The following is a 25,951-nucleotide window of genomic DNA, read 5'->3' as shown; positions in this document are numbered from 1 at the left end:
ACTTCACATAAACATTGTCCAGCATACAAATAAAATTTATGCAGGGGCTGGGCCCATTATACATAAGGTCAAGGTCACCAAGGTGTTATACTTAGGTTATTTATCCCCCCGCCAGAGGCGAAGGGGATATTGGAAATGCTCTCCGTCCGTGCGTGTGTCCGTCCGTCCATCCGTCCGTGCGTCCGCAACGATCTTTGTCTGGAGCATAACTCTAAAAGTACTGGAGGGATTTTCTTCAAACTTCATACACTGATAGAACACATTGGGAGGAAGTGCAGTGTGCAAGAACAATAACTCTGCCTTGCCTTTTTTTTTAGTTATTCCCCTTTATCATATTTTCTTAAAAAAATTTGTCCGGAGCATAACTCCAAAAGTACTGGAGGGATTTTCTTCAAACTTCATACACTGATAGAACACACTGGGAGGAAGTGCAGTGTGCAAGAACAATAACTGTACCTTGCCTACTTTTTGAGTTATTCCCCTTTATCATATTTTCTTAAAAAAATGTGTCCGCAGCATATCTTTTTCATGCATGGAGGGATTTTGATATATCTTGGTACAAATGTTCACCACCACGAGGTGGAGTGTCATGCGCAAGAACCAGGTCCCTGGTTCTAAGGTCAAGGTCACACTTAGAGGTCAAAGGATACAAGAATGAAAACCTTGTCCGGAGCACTTCTTCTTCATGCATAGAGGGATTTTGATATAACTTGGCACAAATGTTCACCACCACAAGACAGAGTGTCATGCGCAAGATCCATGTCCCTAGGTCTAAGGTCAAGGTCACACTTAGAGGCCAAAGGTCAGATACAAGAATGACTTTGTCCGAAGCATTTCTTCTTCATGCATGGAGCGATTTTGATGTAACTTGGCACAATTATACACCATCATGAGACGAAGTGTCATGCGCAGTTCCCTTCTTTAGAATTACTTCCCTTTTTTGTTACTTAAAATAGCTTTTATTGTAACTTTTTCATTGCTAGTAGTATGGAAAAATCGAGACCACTTTTCAGTAGTACAACATGCATGCTACATCCAATTTTGAGGTGTATTTTGACCAATCTCTACCTAGTAAAGATTTTTTGTGTGGACTTACAATTTTTTTTTTTTTTTTTTTTTTTTTTTTTCAAAGATTAACTTCCATTAATTGTTACTATAAATAACTTATGTTGTAACATTTTTATAATTGACCACAGGGAAAAAACAAGACCACTTTTCTGAGGTACAACCCGGATGTTACTTTCCAATTTTAGGTGTATTTTAAGACATCTCTAGCTGGTAAGGAGTTTTTTTGTGGACTTAGAAAAACAAAAGACTTACAATGATTACTAAACAACCACAAAATTAAAATTCCATTTGCAAATACAGCTGCTAGAGTAAAGAAATTTGCTGTGACGGGCATATATTGTGACATTCTGGCACTCTTGTTCCCTGTTAGCTTTTCATTCCTTCTTTTTACAGTAGCCATATAGAAAAACATCATACAGCTATACTGTTCATGAAAATTAATAAAATTTAGCAGTAAACCACCTCACCACTGAATAATTCTTTCTTCCACATCTTTAAAACCCCTGATGTGGACCACAACTAAACGGTTTTTCAAAGCTTCTCCCAAAATGAATACTTTCAGACACTAACTTGCCAGGAACTTTAGCGTTCAATTATAATATGCCCGGCGGGGGGATTGGCCATGTCTAACATGGCTCTTGTTTTTAAGGTTAAAGTTTTTCGGCAACCTTTGTTTTTCTGTCATATCTTTGTTACTATTGCTTATATCTTACTGTAAGTTCACATAAACATTGTCCAGCATACAAACAAAGTATGTGCCGGGGCTGGGCCCATTATACCCAAGGTCAAGGTCACAAAGTTGTTATACTTGGAATTATTTTCATGTTAAATTTTTTCGAAAGCTTTGTATAGACATATCTTTGGTACATTAACAGGGCTTTTTCACCCTATCTCACGGGGCCGATATTCGGCCCCATTCCCAATGCCAAATATGCTCTATTTTTCCCAATCTGGAGCAAAAAATTCCCAATCCAATGAAAAATTTCCCAACTGAAATCAGTTACTTTCTGTTTTTCAGTAATAATTCTTGCACAATTAGTTTTGTTTGCCAAGTAAATCAAACAAAAGTTGGAAAAACTAACTCGTTTCTATTTTTAGTAACATGACCGTCTGCAACCTCAGCAAAAAATAATTACAAGATTTTGCTGAAGAAATGTATGATTTGTATGCAAAAACCTCTCAAAATGCATAAAAACACAAATATTAATTGAATAAAGTACCCAAAACATGTTGACAGGTAGTTCTTATACCATTAAGATCAATTGTCACATATTTTCGCGACCCAGTTTTTACACTCGAAAATACACACACTTTGCCATTTTACTTTTTGGATAATTTCAGTTAGAACTTTGGTGAAAACAAACTGTAAACAAGAATTTTAGCATGACAAATAAAGAGTTACTGTATTTTTAGGCAATATTGGAACACAATCCTGAAAAAAAAATCTCAAAATTTCACAAGGGGATAACTACCAGTAAAATTTGAAACTGAAGATTTAAACTAATATATATTAATTAAAAACTCATTTAATTTGTCAGATATTTTCCCAAATTTGACAATTTACCGCGTTAAAAATTCCCAATATGACCAGGGGCCTTTTTCCCAAAACCCCCTGAAAAAGCCCTGATTAAAATATAATGACTTGAAATTAAAAATATTTCTTTATAATCATCATCTGCATGTGTAGTTACAATCCCCATAACTCTTATTGTGTTTTTGACAGAATTTTGTCCCTTTCATACTTAAAGTTTTTTGGCAATCTTCGCTTTCTGGATATAACTTTAGAAAAATATAAGATAAAGACTTGAAACTTAAAATTTAATGTATCTTTATCATCATCATCTGCATATGTGGTAACAATCCCCATAACTCTGATTTGTATTTTTGACCAAATTATGCTCCTTTCATACTTAAATATTTTGACAAACTTCATTTTCTGGACATAACTTTGGTACTATATAAGATAATGACTTGAAACTCAAAATATATCTTTACCATCATCATCTGCATGTGTGGTAACAATCCCAATTAACTCTTAAGTTGTGTTCTTGACTGTGCCCCTTGGTGTATTTTCCTTTTAAAGTAGAGGTCTCTTATTGAGACATATATTCATTTTACTGTCAAATCGCCGAATAGTGGAGCGCGCTGTCTTACGGACAGCTCTTGTTTTTCTTATCTTGTCTTCAATTTTTTTATGCCTAGAAGAATACTGGAAGTACTAAGTACATTTAAATTTTTTTCACCTTGCCAACTAGTCTACATAATAATTTCTATGCTTAAAGGTATGAGAAATCATTTTGCAAATTTTCTGTCCCTATTGACCCGCATGTAACTAAAGGTGTTGAAGTTGAACTGTTGTTCACTAATGACCATTTTTGTCCTAGGTCAAATGCTTATTGTCACCAATATTATTAGTGGACTTTCAGCGAACTATGAGACCATCACTTCCGTATGGCTAGATCATTTGTACAATAATTAGATAAAATGATGATACCAGTAAACTGCCAGACAGGCCGCTATAGCGTAAAATCGCTCTTGACATTTTAATGTGACTTCCTGAAGGAAACTTAAATTATGTATCTAATTAGTCAGCTTCTTGCACACAGAATATCCTTCCTTAATGGGTGCTTTTCTAAAGCCACTGCTTAGATACATTTCAGATATAAGTTTTTCTCAAGCATATATCACAGAGCATCAGGCTTATACAGTGTTGAATTTAAGGATAGTTCTGCACGTTCTGATCATAAAATGGTGGGGGGGGGGCATATAGTGTTACCCCTATTCGGGAAAGGGTGGTGTTCGTGTCCGGGCCATAACTTTGACATGCATAGTCCGATTTCAGAATAATTTCACACAAATGATAAGCATGGATAGAAAATGTGTCATGCGCAAAATCATTTCACTAGCTCAAAGGTCAAGGTCACAGTCCTTTGTTGAACTTAGCCAATTTTCACTACATATACAGAATACTAAATTTTCTGGTTTTCCTTCAATATTTTTTTTTTTTTTGTAAATAAATATAAAGGCCAAGGGTCCTTCTTTTAATTTGTGAGCAGTACCATGCCTGTGACATTTCTCATGTTGTGGGGGCATCCGTGTCGGTGACACATTTCTAGTTTTAATTGATTAAACCATGATTTTTCAAAACTTAAGAATAATATAATAACACTTAAAAATCTGGCAAACAAAAAAGGTAGGGTTGAATGCTTGATTTGTTAGCCTGTAGTGCTCTGGTGAGCTATTGTGATCGCTCACCATCCATCTTTGTCAGTTCGTCCATCCATCTGTCTGGCCATTCAAACTTTCTTCAGATGACATCTCTTCTGAAATTACTGGTCAGAAATGCACCAACTTTGGTCAGTAGCATCCTAGCATAGACTCCTCCACCAAGATTGTTCAAATGTTTCAACTTTTATGGGCCACCAGGTCTAAAAATAGAAAAATGAATGACTTGTTCTCATGAATCGTTGGATGTAGATCTTCGTCTGACTTGGTCTGTAGCAGTGTTACAGGGTCTAACTTTGTTCAAATGGGGACGCTTGGTCCCTTTTAGGGGGCATTAAGGGTAAAAATAGAATTATACCTCTTATGAACCACTGGATGGATCTTAATTAAACTTGGACTGTAGCATCATTGTAAAGTCCGCAAATTTGTTCAAATGGGGGCACTTCGCCACTTTCAGGGACCCCTAGAGCTAAAACTAGAAATACCTTTATTGGTCTTCAGCAGACTTTATATTTAGCATTATTATAAGGTCTCCATTCAGATTTGTTGAAATGGGGTCACTTGGTCCCTTTCAGGGGCTGCTAGAGCTAAAAATAGAAATACCTTTAAATGACCTCTACTCATGAATCGCTTGGCAGATCTTCATCAGACTTGATCTGTAGCATCATTATAAGGTCCTCTCCCAGTTTTGTCCAAACAGGGGATACCAGTTCACTGAATTTGCTTGTTTTTTTATACGCCCGAAGGGACCCTAGTGAAAACATCAATGGAATTCCAGTGGAATGCTACATAAATTCCACTGGAATCTACTGTTGAACATGATCCAATATACACTGGAGGAATAAATACCAGTAGGTGGAACTTCACGAATGAATTAAATACCATAGTGGAACTCACTGGAATTGAATTGAAATACCAGTACAGGTGGAATTCCACTGATTGATTGAATACCATACAAGGAATTCACTGATTGAATTGAAATACCAGTACAGTGAATCACGGAACGAATGAAATACAGTAAGTGGAACTCCACTGGAATTTGAATTTGAAATACCAGTACAGGTGGAATTCCACTGGAATTTGAATTTGGAATACCAGTACAAGTGGAATTCCACTCAACTGAATTTCATGATTTGTGGATAAAACAGCACCAGTTTTGGCGGAAAAATGATGGTTTTTATATAGTTTGAAATTCTGGACCAGACTTATGTGAATAGCATGGTATCTGCAGCTACAGTAAGTGCCTTATATATGTTGAAAACAAAAGAAGTTTAAATCAATTATAAAATGTGATATTTTTTCTGTTTCTTTTATTCATATAATTCTAGTCAGTTGCAGTCATATTTTTGTCATTGGTTTTCATGACTTTTATTCTTATACATGTAAATATTTTGATTAGTTCTTGATTTCCATGCTTCTTACTTTGTCAAAATATGTGTTTTTGTGCCCCTACTATGAGTGGTGGGGACATATAATTTTAGTCTAGTGCTGTCCATGCATCTGTACGTCCATCCGTTTGTGTGTATGTGTGTAGGAAAAGAAAATGTGACGCGCCTAGCTCAAAAAGTGTTTAATAAAAATTGATGAAATATTGCATAAGTCTTTAACATGATATGAACGTGTGCACCTCCTATTTTTCGTCTGTCTCTGCTCCCTATTTCTAGAGTTATGGCCCCTGAAATAGTCAAAAAAGCACATTTTCACCTTGTGGCGCACCAAGCTCAAAAAGTATTTGATATAAAGTGATGAGTCTAAATTATTATGATATGACCTTGTGCACCTCCTATTTCTATTTTCCAGCTGGCAATGCACCCCTCTCCCAAATTTCAGAGTTATGGCCCCTGAAATAGTGAAAAATGCACATTTTCATCTTGTGATGATGCACCTACTTCAAAAAGAATTTCATATATATTAATGAAACCTTGCATGAGTCTATAACATGATATGAACTTCCGGGCACCTCCTACGTTTTGTGGCCATCGCCTATTTCTAGAGCTATGGCCCCTAAAATAGTGACAAAATGCACATTTTCACCTAGTGACTTACCTGGCTCATAATGTATTTGATATAAACTGATAAAAACTAGCATGAGGCTTTATCATGATGTAAACTTGCACATCTCCTATTTTACACATGATGATGACACCAACATCCAATTAAAAGCAACATTGCAAGATATATATTTACCTAACGCAAGGATTTAAGTCACATGATAAATGAATATCCACTGACAGACAGGGCCATCTGTCAGAATTGTCATCTGTCCAGTGTTCCTTGAATGCCCGCCAGTTGCAGTGGGAAAAATGCTGTCCATGCAGTGCATTTTTTACCATTGAATTTCATTAGATATCATTAGTACCATTTATATTCATTGATTTACCATTGATTTTCATTAGATATCATTAAAGTACCATTTTTTTTCATTGACTTACATTGAAATACCATTTATTTTCCATTAGAATTCTTCCAGGTGAGAGTTGTGGATGTAATTTAACTAGAACAAAAAGGATTTCCACTGCCTTTAGGGGTGGGGGTCATCAGCATTTCACTGGTATTCAGACGATATTCTGCTTGTATTCAGATGGAATTCCACTGAAAACTTGATGGAATTCTACTGTAGTCTTGATGGTATACCACTGGTATTTTAAGTGGAATTCCACTGGAAACCTGATGGAATTCTACTGAAATCTTGATGGTATACCACTAGTATTTCAAATGGAATTCCACTGGAAACTTGATGGAATTCAACTGGAATCTTGATGGTATACCCCTGGTATTTTAAGTGGAATTCCACTGGAAACTTGATGGAATTCAACTGGAATCTTGATGGTATACCACTGGTATTCTAAGTGGAATTCCACTGGTATTCTGGTGGAATTCCACTGGTATTTTTCAATGGTATTTTGGTGGGATTCCACTGGTATTCCAAATGAATTCCACTGGAAAATAATCGCTATTCCAGTGGAATACCAACACTATTCCGTTAAATTATATACCAGTGGAACTGAGATGGAATTCAAGTTGATGTTCCAGTGGTGTTTCAGATGTTCATTTTCACTAGGGGACGTATTATGTTATGATGCTGGTGTCCGTCTGTCTGTCCGTTAGCAATTTCGTGTCCACTCTGTAACTCTTGAACCCCTTGAAGGATTTCAAAGAAACTTGACACAAATGTTCACCACACCGAGACAACATGCGGAGCACATGCTTTGGGTGTCTTGCTTCAAGGTCAGGGTCACACTTAGGAGTCAAAGGTCATATCAGTTTGTTTCGTGTCTGCTCTGTAACTCTTGAACCCCTTGAAGGATTTCAAAGAAACTTGACACAAATGTTCACCACACCAAGACAACGTGCAGAGCACATGTTCCGGACGACTCGCTTAAAGGTCAAGGTCACACTTTGGGGTCAAAAGTCATATCAGTTTGTTTTGTGTCCGCTCTGTAACTCTTGAACTGCTGGAAGGATTTCAAAGAAACTTGGCAGAAATGTTCACCACACTGAGACAATGTGCAGAGCACATGTTCCTGATGACTTGCTTCAAGGTCAAGGTCACACTTAAGGGTCAAAGGTCATATATGACTTTGCTTTGTGTATATTGCTCTGCATTGCAGTGCTCTTGTTTTTATTTGGCAGATCTCTTTTTTGTTCACTTAAAATAATTTTTTTTTTAATTACTTCCCTTTTATGTTACTATAAATAGCTTATTTTGAAACTTTTTTATTATTGGCCGTAGGGAAAAACCGAGACCACTTTTCTGTGGTACAACATGGATGGTACCTCTAATTTTTAGGTGTATTTTTACATACCTGTACCTGATAAGGATTTTTTTTGTGGACTTTGAATATTTTTTTGTGGACTTAGATTTGTTTTTTGAAGTTTTCCTTTTGTTGTGCCACTCCTTTGGGCTACAACAGTCAAGTTTTTTAAATTTTGCTCCCATCCTATGATGTAATCCTTTGGGCATATATTGCCCCGCTTGGCGGAGCTCTTGTTCTTGCTTTTTGTTCATCTACTTGTTTCAAAGTCTCCTCTTCCCTAGCCATTTTCCCTGACCCCGCTACCCCCAGTGACCCAGCTGCACTCACTTCCCGGTTGAAAGATGTTGCTCTGTCTCATTCTCTGCATGCGAACATGCAAACTATACCCCTCTAGGTAAAGATCTCTTTGTAAATGCTGTTCATTTGGTATGACATGAATTACAGCACAGGTCACAGTACTTAGTCATGCTTCAAGAATCATAAATGAAACCTTTTTGATCAAAATTAATGAATGATAATGATTGTATTTAAAATCATTTGCATATAAGATGCAGGAGTGAAATAGTTACCATATATGGATGCTGAGATTTTAATTTTCTTCAGTATAGCTTCACAATGGCCCCCTAATTTAGAACAAGCTGACATCCACTAAATTAGGGGGCCTCCGTGGCTGAGTAGTTAAGGTCGCTGACTTCAAATCACTTGCCCCTCATCGATGTGGGTTCAAGTCTCACTCTGGGCGTTGAATTCTTCATGTGAGGAAGCTGTCCAGCTGGCTTACGGAAGGTCGGTGGTTCTACCCAGGTGCCCGCTCGTGATGAAATAATGCACGGGGGGGGCACCTGGGGTCTTCCTCCACCATCAAAGCTGGAAAGTCGCCATATGACCTATAATTGTGTCGGTGCGATGTTAAATACAACAAAATAAAAAAAATAAACAATGGCAATTTAACATCTCTTTGAACTTGTTCTACCAAAAGTATAATGCAGCCACTTGCTCTGATTAAGCAAGGTCAGTATACTGTAAGCCCAAAATGTTTGTGTTGTTTTCTGGTAATGTTCTAACTTTACCAAAGCAAATGAGATTAACTCCTATAGGATGTGTACAATGTCAAACAGTGATGAAAGTGAGAAAGGTGAAATGACAGCATGTAATTCTTAACTACTTTAACATACAAGTGTCACATCTGTTCATTTAGTGGATGTCAGCTTGTTCTAGGGTTATTGTGACAATATCAGCTGTTGTGGACAACCTTCCATCATAAAATTTATAACAGCCAGCAACTGCCACAGTACACAATGTCGGCAACCAAATCAAGTGTACATGCATGTAAAAACAATTTAAGGTTGTACTAGTAAGTTTAGAAATGGATTTTGCATAAAATATACATAAAAGAAGAAAAAGGTCTAGCGAAAATATATATTTTATCAGTAAAATATGCATTGCAATACAAAGACCCTGACTGGACTAATTTTAGTCAGTATTGCCGTTCTTTATATATTTTTATGTATATGCATAATTGATTTCAGGTTATAAATTATACTGGTAGTAAAGATGAAGACAGAGTGTAGACTTGCTTTGGACATTCCCGTGTGAATATTACTTGTAAAGATTTAGACATTTTGCAACATGATGTGCTTAGAGAAACTACAAGAAAACATAAGAACAAGATTCAAGTCCAAGTACTGAAACTACAGGTTATCATTGTCTGCACTGTTTGCAGTCAGTAAATTTTCAGTGAACACCCCTTTGATAAACAAGTGGTACTGCCCAAATTGAAAGATGGACCAGTGCATTTTAGAAATTTAGCCAGGTAAAAGTTAAGGTATCAAAACATAGAAATAAGGAAAATGGCCAGTGTTTACATGAATTAATGGAGTAAGTCCTGATGCTCTGAAGCCTTCGTCTCTAAATGAGGAAGGGAATGTTCACTGTGTGTGATTATAATTATTCTGTTGTAGACAAAGTAATATGTGTTAAGAAGAGAACTAGTCAAGTACCATTTGAGCCGCACCATGAGAAAACCAGCATAGTGCATTTGCAACCAGCATAGATCCAGACCAGCCTGCGCATTTGTGTAGTCTTGTCAGGATCCATGCTGTTCACTTTCAAAGCCTATTGCAATTAGAGAAATCATTAGCAAACAGCATGGATCCTGACCAGACTGCACGGATGGGCAGGCTGGTCTGGAACCATGCTGCTCGCAAATGCAATATGTTGGTTTCTCATGGTGCAGCTCATTTACAATTCTGTGCCATAGTTTTTAGTGCTCATTGCATTTGTGGCGTCTTAAAATGATAGGTTAATTTGACTGAGTTGTGCATTTGGTAGTCATTGTAAATTACAATTTGTAATATTTGCTATATGTTTGTGAACATCATCTTTACACTATGTAAAAACTCTTGAATATAAGAATTAAAAAACTATGTCCGAATATACAGCTACAAAAACACAAATTCTGAACACTGAAAATATTGTCTGCCAAATCCTGAACTAAAAATGACTCTGATCAATTGCGTGAGCTAATATCTTTGGTTTTGAAATGGGATACAATTTTTGCTTCCCTGCAATTAAAAAAAACAATAGTTACTGTGAAATCATTCATATTCATGGGGGACTTATTTTCGTGGATTTCGTGTTTTAGCCAATCCATGAAATTTAATCCCAACAAGCAAGTAAAACTCCCATTCATTTTATATTCAAAAGTTGAAATCCACGAATTCATATCCCAACAAAATTGCTGTTTTGACCAAAACCACAAAATTTCATGCTCACAAAATTAAGTGATTTTACAGTATTCATGAAGAGAGTCCAACTCTGATTGTCATGCACATGTAATGAATCATTGTAAATGTTGCCAGCTTTAACCTGTTGTTGTGCATTTTCAGATTTTGTCAAAATACATGAAAAAAATTCTACAGTTTGATTCATCTTTTCTGTAAGAAAGTTTTTTCTTGATTTGAGCCACACCATGAGAAAACCAACATAATGCATTTGTGACCAGCATGGATCAGGATCCATGCAGTTCCCTTTCAAAGCCTATTGCAATTAGATAAACCGTTAGCGAACAGCATAGATCCTGACCAGACTGTGCGGATGCTGGTTGCAGATGCACTATGTTGGTTTTCTCATGGCACGGCTTATTTTTTTAGCTCACCTGTCACATAGTGACAAGGTGAGCTTTTGTGATTACCCTTCGTCCGTCGTCTGTGCGTCCGTCCATGCGTCAACAATTTCTTGTCTGCACGATAATGGTTTCTTTTATGATTTTATTTTAACCAGACTTGCACACAACTTGTATCACCACAAGATCAGTTCCAGAGTTATGGCCCCTGAAAAGGATAAAATTAGCTATTTTGACCTTGTCTGCACAATAGCAGCTTTATTTATGATTTTGTTTTTACCAAACTGGCACACAACTTGTATCACCATAAGATCTTGGTTCCTTTCTTGAACTGGCCAGATTCCATTATGGGTTCCAGAGTTATGGCCCCTGAAATGGCCAGAATTAGCTATTTTGACCTTGTCTGCACAATAGCAGCTTCATTTATTATTTTATTTCAACCAAACTTGCACACAACTTGTATCACCATCAGATGATGGTTCCTCTCTTGAACTGGCGAGATTTCTGTATGGGTTCCAGAGTTATGGCCCCTGAAAGGGCCAGAATTAGCTATTTTGACCTTGTCTGCGCAATAGCAGCTTCGTTTATGATTTGAATTTAATCAAACTTGCACAAAACTTGTGTCACCATAAGAGCTTGTTTCCTTTCTTGAACCGGCCAGATCCCATAATGGGGTCCAGAGTTATGGCCCCTGAAAGGGCTAAAATTAGCTATTTTGACCTTGTCTGTACAATAGCAGCTTCATTTATGATTTGATTTTAACCAAACTTGCACACAACTTGTACCACCACAAGATCTTTCTTCCTTTCTTGAAGTGGCCAGATTCCTTCATGGGTTCCAGAGTTATGACCCCTTTAAGGTCCAAAATCGGCTATTTTTGCTTTTGCAGCCATATAGAGACTTCATTTATGGTTTTATTTGAAACAAACTTCCAAAATATCTTCAACAACAATAAATCTTGGATTCCATGACAAATCAGATCCAGTCATAGGTTCCATAGTTATTTTATATCTGATTACCTCCCCTGATTGTAATCAAAATGGATTTATATCAGTAAGTACTTATAGGACTTACTTGAAATTTCATTATTGTTATTAGTTTGACTGAGACAATCAGGGTAGATAACTATGGACTGATTTTATGTCAAATTACCTCCCTTTATTTCAAATTAAAATGGGTATATCTCCGTAACTAATGAAGATACTGATTTGAAATTTCATTTATGCTAACAGATTTATTTGGCAGATCCTTCTTTTGTTCACTTACAATATTTATTTCTTTTTTAATTACTTCCCTTTTACGTTACTATAAATAGCTTATTTTAGTAACTTTTTAGCTCACCTGGCACAAAGTGACAAGGTGAGCTTTTGTGATCGCGCAGTGTCCGTCGTCCGTCCGTCCGTGCGTGCGTCCGTAAACTTTTTGCTTGTGACCACTCTAGAGGTCATATTTTTCATGGGATCTTTATGAAAATTGGTCAGAATGTTCATCTTGATGATATCTAGGTCAGGTTCGAAACTGGGTCACGTGCGGTCAAAAACTAGGTCAGTAGGTCTAAAAATAGAAAAACCTTGTGACCACTCTAGAGGTCACATTTTTCATGGGATCTTCATGAAAGTTGGTCAGAATGTTCATCTTGATGATATCTAGGTCAAGTTCGAAACTGGGTCACGTGCGGTCAAAAACTAGGTCAGTAGGTCTAAAAATAGAAAAACCTTGTGACCACTCTAGAGGTCACATTTTTCATGGGATCTTTATGAAAGTTGGTCAGAATGTTTATCTTGATGATATCTAGGTCAAGTTCGAAACTGGGTCACGTGCCTTCAAAAACTAGGTCAGTAGGTCTAAAAATAGAAAAACCTTTTGAACTCTCTAGAGGCCATATATTTCAAAAGATCTTCATGAAAATTGGTCAGAACGTTCACCTTGATGATATCTAGGCCAAGTTCAAAACTCCGTCATGTGCCATCAAAAACTAGGTCAGTAGGTCAAATAATAGAAAAACCTTGTGACCTCTCTAAAAGCCATATTTTTCATGGGATCTGTATGAAAGTTGGTCTGAATGTTCATCTTGATGATATCTAGGTCAAGTTCGAAACCGGGTCACGTGCTGTCAAAAACTAGGTCAGTAGGTCTAAAAATAGAAAAACCTTGTGACCTCTCTAGAGGCCATATATTTCATGACATCTTCATGAAAATTGGTCAGAACGTTCACCTTGATGATATCTAGGTCAAGTTCGAAAGTAGGTCACGTGCCGTCAAAAACTAGGTCAGTAGGTCAAATAATAGAAAAACCATGTGACCACTCTAGAGGCCATATTTTTCATGGGATCTGTATGAAAGTTAATCTGAATGTTCATCTTGATGATATCTAGATCAAGTTCGAAAGTGGGTCACGTGCCGTCAAAAACTAGGTCAGTAGGTCAGATAATAGAAAAACCTTGTGACCTCTCTAAAGGCCATATTTTTCATTGGATCTGTATGAAAATTGGTCTGAATGTTCATCTTGATAATATCTAGGTCAAGTTCGAAACAGGGTCATGTGCGGCCAAAAACTAGGTCAGTAGGTCTAAAAATAGAAAAACCTTTTGACCTCTCTAGAGGCCATACTTATGAATGGATTTCCATAAAAATTGGTCAGAATGTTCACCTTGATGTTATCTAGTTCAAGTTTGAAACTGGGTCACGTGCCATAAAAAACTAGGTCAGTAGGTCAAATAATAATAAAACATTGTGACCTCTCTAGAGGCCATACTTTTCATGGGATCTGTATGAAAGTTGGTCTGAATGTTCATCTTGATGATATCTAGCAAGTCAAGTTTGAAACTGAATCAACTGCGGTCAAAAACTAGGTCAGTAGGTCTAAAATTATTAAAATCTTTTGACCTCTCTAGAGGCCATATTTTTCAATGGATCATCATGAAAATTGATCTGAATGTTCACCTTGATGATATCTAGGTCAGTTTCAAAACTGGGTCATGTGCTGTCAAAAACTAGGCCAGTAGGTATAAAAATAGAAAAACCTTGTGACCTCTCTAGAGGCCATATTTTTCATGAGATCTTCATGAAAATTAGTGAGAATGTTCGCCTTGATGATATCTGGTAAAGTTCAAAACAAGGTCACGTACCTTCGAAAACTAGGTCAATAGGTGAAATAATAGAAAAAACCTAGAGACCATATTTTTCAATGGATCTTCATGAAAATTGGTCAGAATTATTATCTTGATAATATCTAGGTCAAGCTCAAAACTGGGTCACATGAGCTCAAAAACTAGGTCACTATGTCAAATAATAGAAAAAACGATGTCATACTCAAAACTGGGTCATGTGGGAAGAGGTGAGCGATTCAGGACCATCATGGTCCTCTTGTTTATTATTAGCCATAGGGAAAAACCGAGACCACTTTTCTGTGGTACAACATGGATGGTACCTCCAATTTTTAGGTGTATTTTGACATATCTATACCTTGTTAGAATTGTTTTTTCTTTTTGGTTAAATTTCTTCCCTTAGTTGTTCCTGTCCTTTGTATATAGATTTTTTTTGAGGACCTTCTTGTCCTCAAGTGCAATGATAACAGGTGAGCAATATAGGGCCATCATGGCCCTCTTGTTGTCTGTTTCAGATTGGTATTATACATCATTGTAAACAACTCCAAGAGTTGTAGGAACTTTAAATTTTCAAAATATCTAGGTTATTTTAATGATGGTTCTTTCAGCCATTTCTGACACAAAACATTTTGACTTTATTAATTTTGTGAATGGATTCAATCCGATTGTTGTAATACTTTCTTTGTTATTTGTCAAAAGCATTCATTTTTAGCTCACCTCTACCAAGGGTTCAGGATGAGTTATACATATGGGCGCAATTATTCTGTGTCCATTGTCAACAATTTACTTAAAAATCTTCTTCTCTGAAACTTAGTACTACATAATCAAGAAGATCCAGGTCAAAAGCATTGACTCCAAAGCCGCTAATGATCCAAATGAAAAGTTCTCGAACAGTCGTCAAAATCAAAAGCAATTAAAACACTAAGTAGGCTTAAGGCAAGCATCTAATGACACTGAAATGACACATTGCTAATTATGGACTGATTTCTAAAGTTTGACGTCAGGTTAACTGGAGATGTGAAGGCATAATCAACAGTTTTTTCCTAACAGGTGATGATGTATTGAGATTTTGAACTTAGTTTTAGCTAGACTATTTAGAGATTAGGCCAAAATTAAAATTAGGTTTGTTTGCTGTCTCCTGACCGACCCGCGAAAAACACCGCGCTCCAAATTTTTTTATTGGCCCACAGCAGAATATTCTTTTTAGCTCATCTGATTTTTTGAAAAAAAAATGATGAGTTATTGTCATCACTTGAGCGGTTGTCGGCGTCGGCGTCGGCGTCGGCGTCTGCGTCGGCGTTGCCTGTTTAAGTTTTATGTTTAGGTCAGCTTTTCTCCTAAACTATCAAAGCTATTGCTTTGAAACTTGGAATACTTGTTCACCATCATAAGCTGACCCTGTATAGCAAGAAACATAACTCCATCCTGCTTTTTGCAAGATTTATGGCCCCTTTTGTACTTAGAAAATATCAGATTTCTTGGTTAAGTTTTATGTTTAGGTCAACTTTTCTCCTAAACTATCAAAGCTATTGCTTTGAAACTTGGAATACTTGTTCACCATCATAAGCAGACCCTGTACATCAAGAAACATAACTCCATCCTGCTTTTTGCAAGATTTATTGCCCCTTTTGGACTTAGAAACTCAGTTTTCTTGGTTAAGTTTTATGTTTAGGTCAGCTTTTATCCTAAACTGTCAAAGCTATTGCTTTAAAACTTGCAACACTTGTTCACCATCATAAGTTGACCCTGTACAGCAAGAAACATAACTCCATCCTGCTTTTTGCAAGATTTATGGCCCCTTTTGGACTTAGAAAATATCAGATTTCTTGGTTAAGTTTTATGTTTAGGTCAACTTTTTCTCTTAAACTATCAAAGCTATTGCTTTGAAACTTGCAACACTTGTTGACCATCATAAGCTGACCCTGTACAGCAAGCAACATAACTCCATCCGGCTTTTTGCAATAATTATTGCCCCTTTTGGTCTTAGAAAATCATTTTCTTGGTTGAGTATTATGTTTAAGTCAACTTTTCTCATAAACTATCAAAGCTATTGCTTTAAAACTTGCAACAGTTTTTCACCATCATAAGTGGACACTGAACATCAAGAAACATAACTCTATCCTGCTTTTTGCAAGAATGATGGCCCTTTTTAGACTTAGAAAATCATGGGTAGGACAATATTTCTATTACACAAAAAAAATCAGATGAGCGTCAGCACCCGCAAGGCGGTGCTCTTGTTTATAAGTTCCAATCAGCTGCAGAACATTAACAGAGCAGCACTTTCATTTAACCCCCATGCGTCTATCACTTTCAGTTAACCCCCGAATTTCTATCACTGGACAATAATTACATCAGCCAGTGTGTTTGCATCACAAGGTGTGAAAAATATATTAGATGACTGAAGATTACTGCATTGACAAGCTTACAAAATTAGTTTCATGTTGCTGGCGAGTGCAAAAAGCTAAGTGCGAAATACCATACTTACGTCAGACTGTTATAATATTTTTATACGCCCGTTTGAAAAACGGGACGTATTATGGGAACGCCCCTGTTTTGGGGGCGGTGGCGGGCGGGCGGCTCCCAGACTTTGTCCGGACAAAACTTCTTGCATTTAGGGATTTGATGAAATTTCACATTGTTTTACCATCATGAGATGGAGTTCATTCGCAAGAACCAGGGCCCCAGGGCTAAGGTCAAGGGCAACTTAGAGATAAAGGCAAAACAAAAATGACTTTTTCCGGGGCAATCTTCTTTTAGGCATGGGGGATTTTGATGTAACTTGGCTCAATTGTTCACCATCGAGACGGGTGTCTTCACAAAAAACCCGGTCCCAGGTCTAAAGGGCCGTCACACAAAAGGGCAAAGGATACAGAATGAAAACTTTGTCCAAGCATCTTCTTTATCATGGGGGGATTTTTGATAAACTTGGGACAAATGTTCACCACCACGAGACGAGTGTCTTGCGCAAGAACCAGGTCCCTAGGGCTAAGGTCAAAGGGCACACTCAAGGGAAAAATCAGATACAAAAAATAACTTTGTCGAAGCATTTCTTTTTCTGCAGGGAAAATTTGATGAACTTGGCACAATTTTACACCCTCATGAACAATGCAGCACACCCTTCTTTAGAAAATTTCTTCCCTTTGTTTTTTTACTATAAATAGCTTTTATTGTAACTTTCTCATTACTATCCCCAGGGAAAAATCGGACCACTTTTCGTATAACTGCATGTTACACCAATTTTGAGATTATTTTTGAACCATCTCTACCTTAGGATTTTTGTGGGACTTACAATTTTTTAGGGGGATTTTTTTTTTTTTTTTTTTTAAAATTAAAATTCCCTAGTTGTTACTATAAATAACTTATATTGTAACTTTTTATAAATTGACCGGTATGGAAAAACCAGAAACCCCTTTTCTACGGTACATATTATGTTCTTTCAAATTTTAGGTTATTTTAAGGTTCTCTACTGGTAAGGATTTTTATTGGATTTAGAAAAACAAAGAATACCACAAATTAAAATTGATTGCAAATACAGTCTAGTAAGAAATTTGTGGACGGGGTATATTGTTTACATTCCCGGCACTCTTGTTCTAGATGTAAAATGTTATTTTAGCACATACATTTCAATTATGTTGCAAATAAGAATCAATCTTTTATAGAAAGCGTCGTAAAAAAGAAACAACTATTCACGTGCACAAAGTCGTCTGCTGCAATATTGCTGTCCATTCTAAAGAAAAAAACAAAACGTATTAAACCACAAAAAAAACTATATACAAAACTGTAAGAGCCTCTTGTTCAACATCTTAGGATACTTTTGCTAAATTTGAAATGAGATCGATTGTGCACGCTTGCGAAAATAATTACGTTGTGGGTATGTAATTATAATTTTGGCGGGAAAAAAGCACGTGCATTTCATGCCTGATATTGTGTTTGCGGAAGGGCTACAGTCTCTTTTTCAGGTCAATATAAATCAAGAGTATTTACAGCGGAAACTATTATTTCCTGTCCATTTCTGGTCCTGAGAAGGGTTACCTGTCGTATTCATTCAATACACATCTCCCGATTAAACTCGTAGGCGCTGCCACCGAAAACGTTATGGATGCCGCCATTTTTATTCGACGTCGCCGCGCAAAATTCATCAATTTATCGAATGTTAATATGAAAATGGCTCAGAATCTCACGTTTCACGATTTGAAGTACAGACGTTAAACAAAAATCCTGAACTCTGAGCACTAAAATGAATTTATTGCTGAAGCACTCTGTATTATATTTTGGCGGGAAAACAATACACGTGGGTTTCATGTTGTAAGTTTTCTATTAATTAAATGTGTGCATATTTTCCTCGTAACATATGCAAATGGATTTCAACATTTAGAGGCTTATGTAAATTACTTTAAGTAAAGTTTCAGAAATGTAGATTGTCTTAGCACACAGTATTTATGGAAGGAAATTTTTAGATCGACATTCGGAGATTGGGAGTGTGACTTTTTTTTGGTGAATCCTTTTAAACTACATTACCATGGATCCGTAGCCTCATCATATATCACTCTCTCTCTCTCCATACATTAAGTTCGTCTGTTAAAAACAAACATGAGCAAAATTAAATTATCAAACAAAAAACATAACCCTACGAAATGAAATACGTTATACACAATCACACATCCTACCCAGACTGAGGTCCACCTCTCCCACAAAATGATAACAATTTAGAATTTTAGTCATTGTTGTAGAAGAGCAGAAAGAAGTTTAATTGTATCACTTAAATTTAAGATATTTTCTCCCAAATATTCGCAAAAGTATCAACAAATCCGATATAAAATGGCATAAGATATCTTCATATTTTATTCATTTATCTTCATGAGAAATATAATATAATTAGTTATAATGATAAGTAGCGCTGGAATAAAAAAAAAAATTGCCTACCTACCTACCCAACTTCAATGAGTAGGTCGGGAGACAGCAAACAAAAACTTTTTTATATGTGGCCTTAGGGTAGAACTATTGCACTGATACTGCAGCTCAAGTGTTGGTGTTCTGATTCGGTTAAGTCACTGATTAGAAAGGATTGAAAAGTCACACTCTTGTTTACTTTGATGATCTGACATGCAGTTCACAGGTAACATAACTCTGTTTGCATTTTCACAAAGTTATTGTAGCGTGCACGGTCTAGCTCAGTATATTAAATATAATATAATTTTCCTATGGGCTTCCTTGCCGAATGATTGGAAAACAAATGATTCTTAAAATGATTGGTGAAATATAAAATAATTAATGCTAATCAATCTATCTCAATTTAACTGATGACGAGCACTCAAAATTAGTGGATGGGATCTTGTAGTATGGCGATTCACAACAAACTATGCCTGAGGTGAATACCATACATTAAGATTTTACCTATAAATCTACTAGATGTCAAGTTCATATCGCGTGGCCCTTAACGAAACGCAATGTTTTGATAAGAACTCAGACTATGATAGGGAGGTCAAGAACCCAATAGTATATGGTAATTATTTCTTATTTATTATCGCTCGGCAGCTTGGCAGATTCATATAATATATATTTACTTTGACTTGTTGACTCCTCGGTAGCCAGGCAGGTTCTGATCTCTTCGTGGCGCTGTCCCGTATTTATAAGCTTTTATCCAATTGTAATTAATGAGCGCTCAATGATTATGACAAAATCAAGCTCCTTAGTACATTGATAATGGAAGTGCGTAATTTGTCCTTAATTTGTGTATTTTCCGTAATTAGAGCCTAAAACTATCGTAATTAACGTGTCAGTAGATAGAACTTTCTTTTCTAGGAATTCATGAAAGATTATTGCTTATTTCATTTAGTCTAGGATCTAAAATATTGAATTATGACGGATCATCGGCGGTTCGAATATGATTGGGTCTAACTATTCTAGGTACGAATCATAAGGTATGCGGTGACTAAATTATATCAAACATCCTGATAGAGGCATCTCGCCACATTACCCTCTCCTCTGAGTTCATGCGCCCCTCATGACATTTAGAAACATAACTTCGTATTCATAAATTACGACAAACTGAAAATGCAGAGTATATCGAGGCATTGTTTAAATGTTTCTCTCTGAAACAATGCATACATAAGACAATATCTTTCCTTTAATCTTAAGTTGTTATCAATCACATAGCATATTGAAAGTCAGTTTTTCTAAATCTCAGACTGTCATCATATTTCAAAGATGATAATCAGAATCACATGTTCATCAGCACTTCCACTGAGATCTAGCCATTATCGTCAACGTAAAATTTGATACTTGATGAATAAGGTTCATAAATAGTTTTACTATGTTGCATTTTCATATGCTTTTTCAAGTATGCAAGTTTTAACATAACTTTATTACATATGTTACATGTCCTCTCTAAATCATTCTTCTTTGAACACTCGACAATATGGTTTTCAAACCTTATACCTTCTGGTATATGTGTCCTGCACACTGGGCATATCGGCAAAAGTTGACGTTTCTTCGTCTTGTCCGCCATGCTAATATCTTTGCAAACATCTGTATTTTGTAAGGAGTCTACGTTTTGGACTTTACTGTCGCAGTCGTCTGTATGAACCTTTCTTTTCCTACGGCGTGTCCGTTCTTTTATTCGGTTCATCAACTTGTCCTGGCTGACCAACTTGGTAACAACCTATTCTTCCTGTACAGAACAAGTTGAAAGTTTGGTCCACGGATTTGGATGGTATTTTGTACAATGTCTATGCTTACATCATACATCCGCATAAAATCAAGGCCCAGTACCACGTCCATGTCGATCTCTGCAACTATGACAGTAGTACGCCAATATCTGTTGTTACCAAATAAAATTGACAGCTCTGCCTGTCCTTTGACTTTCAAAAATGCCCACTCGTTGATGAAACTTGGAAGTCAAATTCTTTCAAAGTGTGATTATGCTGAATTGAGCTCCACAATTGTCGGATATGAGAGTCAAAGTTGCTCCCGTATCTATCAAACAATCTACTGACTTCCTGTCAATACTTGCTGTGACATATAAACCTGATTTTGGCACGCTTGGTTTATTGAATCTGCGGTCGTCTCTTCTTTTGCCTGCCTCCGATCTCAATTCTGAGCTGCCTGGTTTAAAATTATAATGGAACTCTCGTTTTCTATTCTTGGGAGGAGAGTTTGTAACACCCGAATTTGAATGTTGGTATCGTCTTTTCAATCTATCATCATTTGATCGGTGATAAGGTGCTTGTCTGTATTTACCTTGTTGTACTCGTCGTCTATCATAACCGTATGGTCTATGCATGGATCTATTTTCAGTCTTATTGTATTGTCCTTGGCGTTTCAAACTATCTACGCTATGTTTAAGATTCAAAACTACGTTTTTAAGATCTTCAATTTCGTTTGACTGTCCCTCATTTTCTGCGCTTCTAAAGATTCCCTGTTGTTTCTTTTCTGCACGATAGAAGGCCTCCAACTCCACTGCATGTCTGACGGCATCGTTTAGATCCGTAGGCCTGGCCTGCTTAATTTTGAGACGCATTTCTGAACTCACAAGGGCGTCGATGAATTGTTCCTTAGCCAGGGTCTCCGAACGTCGGCTGGGGCATTAGGATATGCCAAGTTAGCTAGACGTCGGATATCCTGTCCCAGTTCGGCCATTGACTCTGTAGCTTTCTGTTGTCTGTCTCTCAACTGAACCCTATAAACTCGGTTTGATTTCTCGGTGAAAACCTATCTTCTAAAGCTCTTATTAATTCATGATAATCCGTAGTCTTTGAATTAAGGTTGCCAAAAACTCCCTGGGCTTGTCCTCGTAGTGATACGGATAGATATAAGCCTTTCTTGTTGTCATCCCAGCCATTTAAAGTAGCACATGCATCAAAGTGTGCCTTATAATCTGTCCATGCACTTGTCCGTCGTATGTGGCTGGTTTCACCAAAGTCGTCTTACTGGAGCTTGATATTTTTTGTTCCATCACTTGAATCTAAGGTTTGCTTATCCTCGATTTTTGGTGGATGGGCAACCTTTTTTATGCGCTCCGTCACAAATCTATCTGGTTTATAATGACTCACCTTTATCTTTTGATGTAGGTGTTTCTGGTAAACAGACGTCTAGGCTTCAATGGTCCTTTATGTATCGTGGAAAACACCTTCGTCAGGTCTGCCTGGTGGTATCATTTTAAAGACATACTTTTTTATCACTCTGTATTGTGGTTGAGGTACCAATATCACTCAAGGATCATTATCTATTTCTTGTTGTAAACTTTGAAATCTCTCGTTCAAGTATCAAAATTCTATTTGTCTCCTCAACTCTCCAACCTCTTCAACTGGTTTAGTCGTGATGAGGCAACCCAAAAGTGTGCTCAGCCATCTTTTAGCGTGGATAAGATAGCCTATATGAAGCTATGAATGGTCCTCCGTTGGGCGACAAATTTTGTAGCGTGCACGGTCTAGCTCAGTATATTAAATATAATATAATTTTCCTATGGGCTTCCTTGCCGAATGATTGGAAAACAAATGATTCTTAAAATGATTGGTGAAATATAAAATAATTAATGCTAATCAATCTATCTCAATTTAACTGATGACGAGCACTCAAAATTAGTGGATGGGATCTTGTAGTATGGCGATTCACAACAAACTATGCCTGAGGTGAATACCATACATTAAGATTTTACCTAAATACTACTAGATGTCAAGTTCATATCGTCGTGGCCCTTAAACGAAACGCAATGTTTTGAGTAAGAACTCAGACTATGATAGGAGGTCAAGAACCCAATAGTATATGGTAATTATTTCTTATTTATTATCGCTCGGCAGCTTGGCAGATTCATATAATATATTTACTTTGACGTTGTTGACTCCTCGGTAGCCAGGCAGGTTCTGATCTCTTCGTGGCGCTGTCCCGGTATTTATAAGCTTTTATCCAATTGTAATTAATGAGCGCTCAATGATTATGACAAAATCAAGCTCCTTAGTACATTGATAATGGAAGTGCGTAATTTGTCCTTAATTTGTGTATTTTCCGTAATTAGGGCCTAAAACTATCGTAATTAACGTGTCAGTAGATAGAACTTTCTTTTCTAGGAATTCATGAAAGATTATTGCTTATTTCATTTAGTCTAGGATCTAAAATATTGAATTATGACGGATCATCGGCGGTTCGAATATGATTGGGTCTAACTATTCTAGGTACGAATCATAAGGTATGCGGTGACTAAATTATATCAAACATCCTGATAGAGGCATCTCGCCACATTATGCCCCTTTCAACTTAACCATTTTTTGGTTGTTTCGTATGTAAAGCAGTACTGCACAGGTTTTTTAAATCTGTTTGTTTATTCACAAATTTAAGCCCTTTTTAGCTCCTTTGATTTTTGAAAAATATCTACGATGTATTGACGTCACTTGATCATTAGCGTCGCCGTTGGTTAAAATTTTTGTTTAGGTCCACCTTTTCTCAAAAACTGTATGAGCTACAGCTTTGAAACTTTGCACACATGTTTGTCATCATTAGGTGACTATGTAGGCCAAGAACCATAACTGATATGCATTTTGTCAGAATTATGGCCCTTTTTTACGTAGAAAATTTGAGTTTCTCGGTTAAAATTTTTGTTTAGGTCCACTTCTTTCCCCAAAACTATAAGAGCTACAGCTTTGAAACTTTGCACCCTTGTTTAGCATCATTAGATGATAACTACTCCAAGAACCATAACTCTAACCTGCATTTTGGCAGAATTATGGCCCTTTTTATACTTAGAATATCTGAACTGTAACTCTTTTCTTACATATTGCCCAGCACTTGCAGACGAGCGATGGCACCCACAGGCGGTGCTCTTGTTTTAACTTGACAATATTTTGATGTAATCCGTTCTGTAATCTCATTAAGTGCCATAAGACTTAAAAGTTCTACTACTCAAAATTGTTGCCCCTTTTGCCCTTGTTTTTGTCTGTTTTTAGCTCATCTGAGCCAAAGGCTCATGGTGAGCTTTTGTGACCACTCAGTGTCCGTCGTGCGTAGCCCGTCGTCTGTCCGTCAACAATTTCTTAAAAAATCTTCTTCTTCAAAACCACTGGGCAGATTTACACCAAACTTCACAGAAATGATCCTTGGGTGGTCCCCTTTCAAATATTCAAAGAAGAACTCTGGTTGCCATGGCAACCAAAAGGAAAAACTTAAAATATCTTCTTGACAAAAACCGCAAGGTGTAGAGCCTCTATATTTGGCATGTTACATCATCAAATAGTCCTCTATGAACATTTTTCAAATTATGCCCCTTGGATGAAAAGAGGCCCTGCCCCAGGGTCCCGCAAGTTTTACATAGACTTATAATATTAGGAAAAAACTTTAAAAATCTTCTTGCCTGAAACCACAAGACCTAAGCCTTTGATATTTGGTATTTTACATTGCCTTGTGGTCCTCTACCAAGGTTGTTCAAATGATTACACTGGGGTGAAAAGAGGCCCTGCCCGGGGGTACCATTTTAGTTTTACATACAACCTTATATAGGAAAATCTTCTTGCCTGAAACTGCAAGGCCTTGACTTTTGATATTTGAAATGTTGCATTGCGTAGTGGTCCTCTACGGAAATTGTTCAAATTATGCCCCTGTTTAGAAAAGAGGCCCTGTCCCGGGGGTCACTTGTTATATGAGTTATATAGGAAAAAATACTTAAAAAATTATCTGATCATATTTCCTAGACTGTTTAATTATAATTACTAGATGACCCCAAGTAGGGGGGGTCACTTGACTGTGACCTTGACCTACTGACCTACTTTCTTGATTTTTAAGTTACAGCCTTGAAAGGATGACATATACAGTTTGCACATCAATCTTAAAACTGGCTTTCAGTGACCATGAATTTGACCTACTGACCTACTTTCCAAATATTTCAGCATCAGTTTGACATTTGAAACATGTAGCTCATATTACTCAGGTGAGCGATCCAGGGTCATTATGACCCTCTTGTTCATTATTCTAACTTTTGAATGACATGGCTTTTGAAAAGTTGAATGTTTCTTTGACAGCTCTTGTTTTACTTTTGCATTTAATTAATTCTTTTTATTTTCAGACCAATTAATAATTTTTATACACCCGTCTCTGAAAGAGTAATCTGCGAATTTAGCCTTATCCGCTCTCTAAGTCAAACATTTTTCATCCGATCTTCGCCAAACTTGCAGATAATGATTGTGGACATAATACCTCGGCCAAGTTTGATAACCAGGCTAATCGCCCCAGGCACTCTTAATTGGATTATGGCCCTTGAATTACTCAAAAAACTGCGAATTTAGCCTTGTCCACACTCTAAGTCGAGCAGTTTTCATCCAGTCTTCACCAAACTTGCTGACAATGTTTGTGGGTATAATATATCGGCCAAGTATGATAACCACTCAAATCGCCCCAGGCACTCTTGGATTATGCACCTTGAATTAGGCCAAGTTCGATGACGAGCGTATTTTGTGACAGTCTGGCACTCCAGACCTGTTTTTAATCAGTCTGAAAAATGAAAAATATGCCTTTATAATGTATCAAGAAACCAGCAATTTCCGATTTTACTTATAAATTAAACATTAATCTTTGTTCTTAATTATTTTTAAGCAAGGTTTTTGTTTTAGTCTGAGATGTGCACATGGATATTTCCCTATATATCTGTCTATTGGTATACAGCTTGTCCTAGGAAATCAATCATT

The 25,951-nt window shown here is 36.8% G+C and overlaps 1 protein-coding gene across 2 annotated transcripts in view; it reads left to right on the top strand.

Moving 5' to 3' along the window:
* The first annotated feature begins 9,594 nt into the window (after nucleotides 1–9,594).
* LOC123529181 (protein dispatched homolog 1-like) overlaps nucleotides 9,595–25,951 on the top strand; it is a 139,116-nt gene continuing 122,759 nt past the window's right edge. Inside the window, exon 1 of one of the 2 annotated variants that reach the window (XM_053518338.1) lies at nucleotides 9,595–9,864. The gene's annotated coding sequence lies outside the window, so the exon portion shown is untranslated. The remainder of the gene's footprint in view (nucleotides 9,865–25,951) is intronic. The other variant, XM_053518343.1, reaches the window with a different exon arrangement.

Source organism: Mercenaria mercenaria, chromosome 1 (assembly GCF_021730395.1).
Source record: "Mercenaria mercenaria strain notata chromosome 1, MADL_Memer_1, whole genome shotgun sequence".
Lineage (NCBI taxonomy): Eukaryota > Metazoa > Mollusca > Bivalvia > Venerida > Veneridae > Mercenaria > Mercenaria mercenaria.
The sequence above is the reverse complement of the archived record's forward strand: the minus strand, read 5'-3'. Positions and strand labels throughout refer to the sequence as shown.